This window comes from Ursus maritimus, unplaced genomic scaffold (genome assembly GCF_017311325.1).
Source record: "Ursus maritimus isolate PB19 unplaced genomic scaffold, ASM1731132v1 scaffold_1, whole genome shotgun sequence".
Taxonomy (NCBI): Eukaryota; Metazoa; Chordata; class Mammalia; order Carnivora; family Ursidae; genus Ursus; species Ursus maritimus.
In genome coordinates, this window is record NW_024423343.1 from 20,344,964 (window position 1) to 20,350,705 (window position 5,742).

Below are 5,742 nucleotides of genomic sequence, written 5' to 3' on the forward strand. Positions count from 1 at the left end.
TTTTGTGGACACATGCTTTACCACCTTCCAAAAGCTCCTTTAGGGCAGGGACCATGTCATAACTGGGTAACATCTGCCACAACACCTCGGGCAGGGCTCTGCACTCCATGAGTACTCAACAAAGAACTGTTGACTCACTGGCCCACCCCCTCTGGATGGTGCCATGCAAGAATTTCCCCTTTGTCAAGCTTTGGAGAAGCCTAGCTTTCTGGTTTGCAAGAGGGAGGATCCAACCAAATAATGTTAAAAATTGGCCAGTTAAGGGAAGGTTCCAGGGACTTCTTGAAGTGGCGGGGACAAGATACCTGTTCTTTGTGCCAACTATAGACAAGAGCCAAAAGAATGGGGCTCTACCACAGCTGGAGATATTTTAGTGAGGTACTGAGAAGTTCCTCTCCCTTCTGGGGCTCTGATACACTTTCAAAGGTCATGGTATTTTCTAGACACATCTAGAAAAGGGGGACACTGATTTCTAGTATGGTTGGCATGAGGTGTTCACTGTGGATGAGTGGACAGATGCCTGCTGTTCTTTTGCAGGCCTGGGGTGGAACGAGAGCAAAGACAACAGAGCCTTCGGACCCGAGTGCCAGGGGTCAAGCCTAAACATCCAGCAGTCCCACCGCTGTGCCATGCAAGCCCCAGAAGCTGTCCCCAGGGCCCCACCTTTCTCTCCAGGGTGCGCCGGGAGGGAGTGGTCTGGTGGCAAACCAGTGTGAGGCAGGGATGCGGCTGTGAGGAATGAGGGGCATAATTCCCCTCCAGCAATCTGAGCTCTTGGGAGAAAGGTATAGACGTAAATACCAGGCCTTATTATTATGAATCAGAATTTTTTCTCTTTAAATCCCTTCTTAATACTCTTCATGATGAACCATTTCTACGAAAAGGGAATCGGAGACAGGAGAGGTGGTTTTCCAACCGAGCAGAGGGTTCTGGATGCTTTAAACCAGGTTTTCCAGATGGGTTTTTTTTTTTTCCTCTTGGGATCAGATGTCACCAACTGACCAGAATCATCCTATCTAAACAGAGAATTCCGTATCCCCGACCCCTCCCTGACCCCAGCCTGCTCCCCCCACTTCTCCCTCTCTTTTATTTACCCTTTGACCTGAACATAATATAAATATTTAATCTCCTTTATTACCTGAAAATTATCTGTATTTATTCTGTTTATTTAGTGATGGTTACTTAAAAACAAAACGAAAACTATAGGATCGGGTCAAACAACCAGTTTGTCTGATTTTTCCACTGAGGTAATCCCTGCCGGTATTTAATTTCAATAATTGACTGGTTGCTCCCCAAACACAGCTCAGGTTTTCCCAATCCCCCTGCTTTCGGCCTCCCCCTCCACGGCGCCACACCCCTTCTCTGCCTGGCAAAATCCCCCTCACCTCTCAAAAACCTATTTCCAGTACCCCCTTGTCTGTGAAGATGCCCCTGACCGTCTGGCCGCCTCTGCAGCTGGACCACGCTGCCCTCTCTGCGTTCCCAGTGCCTTGGCTGTCATCACAGCCAGCCGCTCCCTGGAACCCACTGGGAGGCAACAAAATGGAGTTGTCTCAATGGGACCCCAGAGCACACTTCCTGACTTCAGATACAAACCCTACAACTTTCTAGTTCTGAGACCCAACGCAAGTGTCCTCATTTTCTATGGACCAGGGAGCCCATCTTAACTAGGTTTTGCTTGATACGCTCCAGGATTCTAAGAGATGGGCGTGGTCCTGGGGTGGGGGGGGTGGATAGATAGGGAAGAAAAGGGAACTAACCAGAGGAATAAAGATGGGGACAGGGAAAGTTAGAAGGAAGAGGTGGGAAAAGAGGAGGGTTTTTCTAGAAAGGAAAGAGCAGATCATTTGGAAGTGGCTGAGACACGCAACATCTAAGCCTCAGTGTCCACACCTCAACCTGGCGGCCGCTGCGGCGCACGGCTTGGGAGGCGTGGGTTAATTTGTCAGCTCGCTCTCTGTTGCCGCGCACACCCGTAAGGTCTGGGGCTGAGGCTCAGGTGCAGCGACAGGATGAGACCTGAGCAGGCAGGTCCCAGCAGCCTGTCCTGGCACCGCTCACAAAGTCTGCCCCCGGGCAGGACCTAGCTTCGGGACGATCCCAGCCTGCCCCTGCCAACCCGGATCTGCTTAGCCTAGGGCTAGGAGAAGCCCTTGGATGTAAAACTCAGGAATCGATGTACCCTTTTAACATGCAAGTCAGCCCACGCCAGTCTCTTGCTCTCAGTGCCCTGCTGGCTTCCCCAATCACTCGGGCTATCGTCCCGGGACGTACCGTGGTCTGGCCCCCCGGCTACTTCTCCCCACTTGGTCCCCACTTGGCCTCCTTGCGGTTTCTTAAATACACCAAACCGGTTCCTTTCTAAAGACCTTCGCACTCGCTGTTCCTTTTCTGCGGATCCGCTCCTCCAGGCACATGCATGGGTTGCCCCCGCCTTCTGTCCGGGTCTCTGCTCAGATGGCAGCTCTTGGGGGATGGCTGCCACACTGACCTTATCTAAGGGAGTCCCCATCATTCGCTCCCCACTTACCTGCTGGCCTCACCTGCATCACGCTCCCCTCCCCCGCATTACATCTGCTGCCTGCGGGCTTGCTGCTTTACTCGGTTTGGGTGAGCCCCTCTCCCTGCATATGCTCCGTGATGGCAGGGACTGTATTTTGTCCACTGCTGTATCCCTGACGTGCCTGGCACATCACAGATGGTCAAGAACAGTGGTGAAGTGGATAACAGAATCCAGGACTCCAGCCCTCTCGTTCACGGGGAGGAACCCAGGGCCCAGAGCAGGAAGATGCTGTCGGAGGTCACACTCACCGGCTGGCATGTCACAGATCCTGAATTCAGTGCCTGTCTCCTGGATCCCAGATGGAGGCTTTGGCGCCACTCCACGCTGTGACCTGAGGACTGGTCCTCGCACCCTCACTGTTCATAAACACATGTGGCAGGCTGGACTCTGACAGGCGGGCTGAGCGTGCAAGACATCAGGTTGCTTGCTCTGCTCTGCTTGAGTCTCTTTGCATCTCTTATTCCAACGAAGTTCTGAACCTGAACGAAAAGGTGTTTCAAAAATCCAGGTCAATGGGGTGCCTGGGTGGCACAGCGGTTAAGCTTCTGCCTTCGGCTCAGGGCGTGATCCCGGCGTTATGGGATCGAGCCCCACATCAGGCTCCTCCGCTATGAGCCTGCTTCTTCCTCTCCCACTCCCCCTGCTTGTGTTCCCTCTCTCGCTGGCTGTCTCTATCTCTGTCGAATAAATAAATTTTAAAAATCTTAAAAAAAAAAAAAATCCAGGTCAAGCTCTCTTGGGTCCTCCCGTCCAAGATGACCAAGAAAAGAAGGAGTAACAGTCATGCCACAGAGGGACGAGCCACGGGCGGCTTCTTCGCTATACCTGCTGGGCCCATCGCACACCCAAAGACAAGGCCATGAAGAAGTTCATTATTCAGAACATAGGAGAGGCCATCACAGTCAGGGACATTTCCGAGGTGAGTGTCTTTGACCCCTGTGCCCTTCCCAAGCTGTATGTGAAACTCCATTTCTGTGTACGCCGTGCCATTCGCAGCAATGTACTCTCGTGAGGCACAGAACGACCAAACACCCCCACCCCAATTTAGACCGGCGGGTGCTGAAGAAAAACTGTTCTCTGGGGGAAAAAAAAGAAAAAAGAACCCAGGGGTTGAGATGAGCATAAGGCTCGGGGAGCCAGTCACGAACTATGTCCATGGGGGGCAGGACAAGAGTCTACTGGATTTGGTTGGGTTGGAGTTTGGTTGGTTTGGTTCCCAACAAGGTCAGGTGGAGCTGGAGCGGGCCTCCAAGACAGAGTGAAATGGAGTCGGAGCCCTGCAGAGACAGGAGAAAGTCACAGCTACCCTTTCAGTCAGTTAGCAAATATTTTTTGAGCACTTACTAGAGTATTTTGGCATATCTAAGGACAGGGGCATGGACGGGATGGCCTGGGAGGCCTCATAGCCCCCGGAACCTGATCCTGTATGACTTTGTCTTCAAAGGACCTCTTTGTAGACAGCTTCTTCACTAACTGAAGCCCTGAGTACCGGGGACAAGAAGTATCCGACGACGAAGGAGACACAAGCTTCTTTCTCCTCTCTGCTCTGCTTCAACAACTTGGACACCAATGACACCCATTTCATGGAGGCACGGATGCTGGGCTACCCGGACCCTCCGTGGCTCATTTTGTCCATCCACCTGTCCCTAAGAATGAACTGCACTTTCTTGGACCCAGGCAAGGGTGGGTCACTTTTAGAGATTCCCATCACAGTTAATTCCATAGCGTCCCTTGGTCCACTTTCCTTGACTATTGGCCTTTCCCACCATGAAGTTCCTTCTGAAGTCCACCCTCATAGTCTCTGCTATGTCTGTTTAAGTTCTTTTGTAAAGTTAGTCTCAGTTATCATTCCATAGACACCAGACGCCCTTTTGTACCACTTACCAAAGACTATATTAAAATTTTAATCAATCAGCAGCCAGCAAATAAGCCCTAGGCATCAATTATACACAAAAATCTGTGGTAGGTTTAGGCAGAGGCATAAAAAGAAGGCAGAAGAAAGAGCGGTGGGTCTGGAGACAGATATTAAGTTGGAATCCCAGCTCTACCCCTTGTCCCCATGAGGACAAATCCTCTTCCTCAAGTCAGGTTTATCATCTGTGAAATGGGGTGACCAGTTCTTACTCCATCTAACACACTGGGTTGTTGTGAAGCTTAATAATAAAAAAAAAAACAATAAGCAGGGGCTTTATAAACTGTAAAATTCCATGGGAATATGAGTCAGATCTAAGATGGTGCAGTGGAAAAACACTGAACTTCCAGTCGCAGGGCTGAGTGGGCCTGACTGTGTCACTTACTTCCCTGGGGACTTTGGGCAGGTCATATCCTCTGTAAAAAATGGCTTGTTGTGCAGATTGAGACACTGAACACAGATGCACCCATCATTAGCCCCTGGTACCTAGCGGATTCCCATCTGTATTTGCCCATTCATTTGCAGGTGACAAGGGGCGAGAAATACATGCATACTGACTGAGAAGAGACTGCAATAGTGGTGAACACCTCGGTCCCACCAGGCTTGAAGGGTCTGCCCAGCAGGAATGGGAAACGAGACCATAAAGGCCATGAAGGGGAGAGGGCGGGTGAATGCCAACCTAAGGAGTCTGGGGTGGAGAGAGCCATTTATAGGCATTAAGGAGCCGCTGATGGTTTTAGGACAGCAGGGTGATAGATGAAAGGTATTTCTGTTCTTTGTGGAAAGTGGCTTAGAAAGGGGGAATATTCTGGAACTGTTGGGTTCTCCTCTCCAGGGCTGGGTTGCTAACCTGCTGGAATAGAACATGGGCTTCAGAGGGGCAAAGCTTGACCAGCACCTCTTCTGACATGGCTAGAGCTCAGAGCAAAACTGCCCAGATTGCTAGAACTTGGGCCTCGTATTCATCACACACAGCTGTGTAACAAATTACTTCAAGGAGTAGTGGTTAAAACCAGTAAGAAATGTTTAGGGGCGCCTGGGTGACTCAGCCATTAAGCGTCTGCCTTCAGCTCAGGTCATGATCCCAGGGTCCTGGGATCGAGGCCCGCATCAGGCTCCCTGCTCGGCGGAAAGCCCTTGCTTGTGTTCCCTCTCTTGCTGTCTCTCTCTGTCAAATAAATAAATAAAATCTTAAAAAGGAAGGAAGGAAGGAAGGAAGGAAGGAAGGAAGGAAAAGAAAGAAAGGAAAGAAAGAAAGAAAGAAGGA

The 5,742-nt window shown here is 50.7% G+C and overlaps 1 pseudogene; it reads left to right on the forward strand.

Moving 5' to 3' along the window:
* Positions 1–3,238: 3,238 nt before the first annotated feature.
* Positions 3,239–3,825, forward strand: LOC121104056 (annotated as a pseudogene).
* Positions 3,826–5,742: the final 1,917 nt, after the last annotated feature.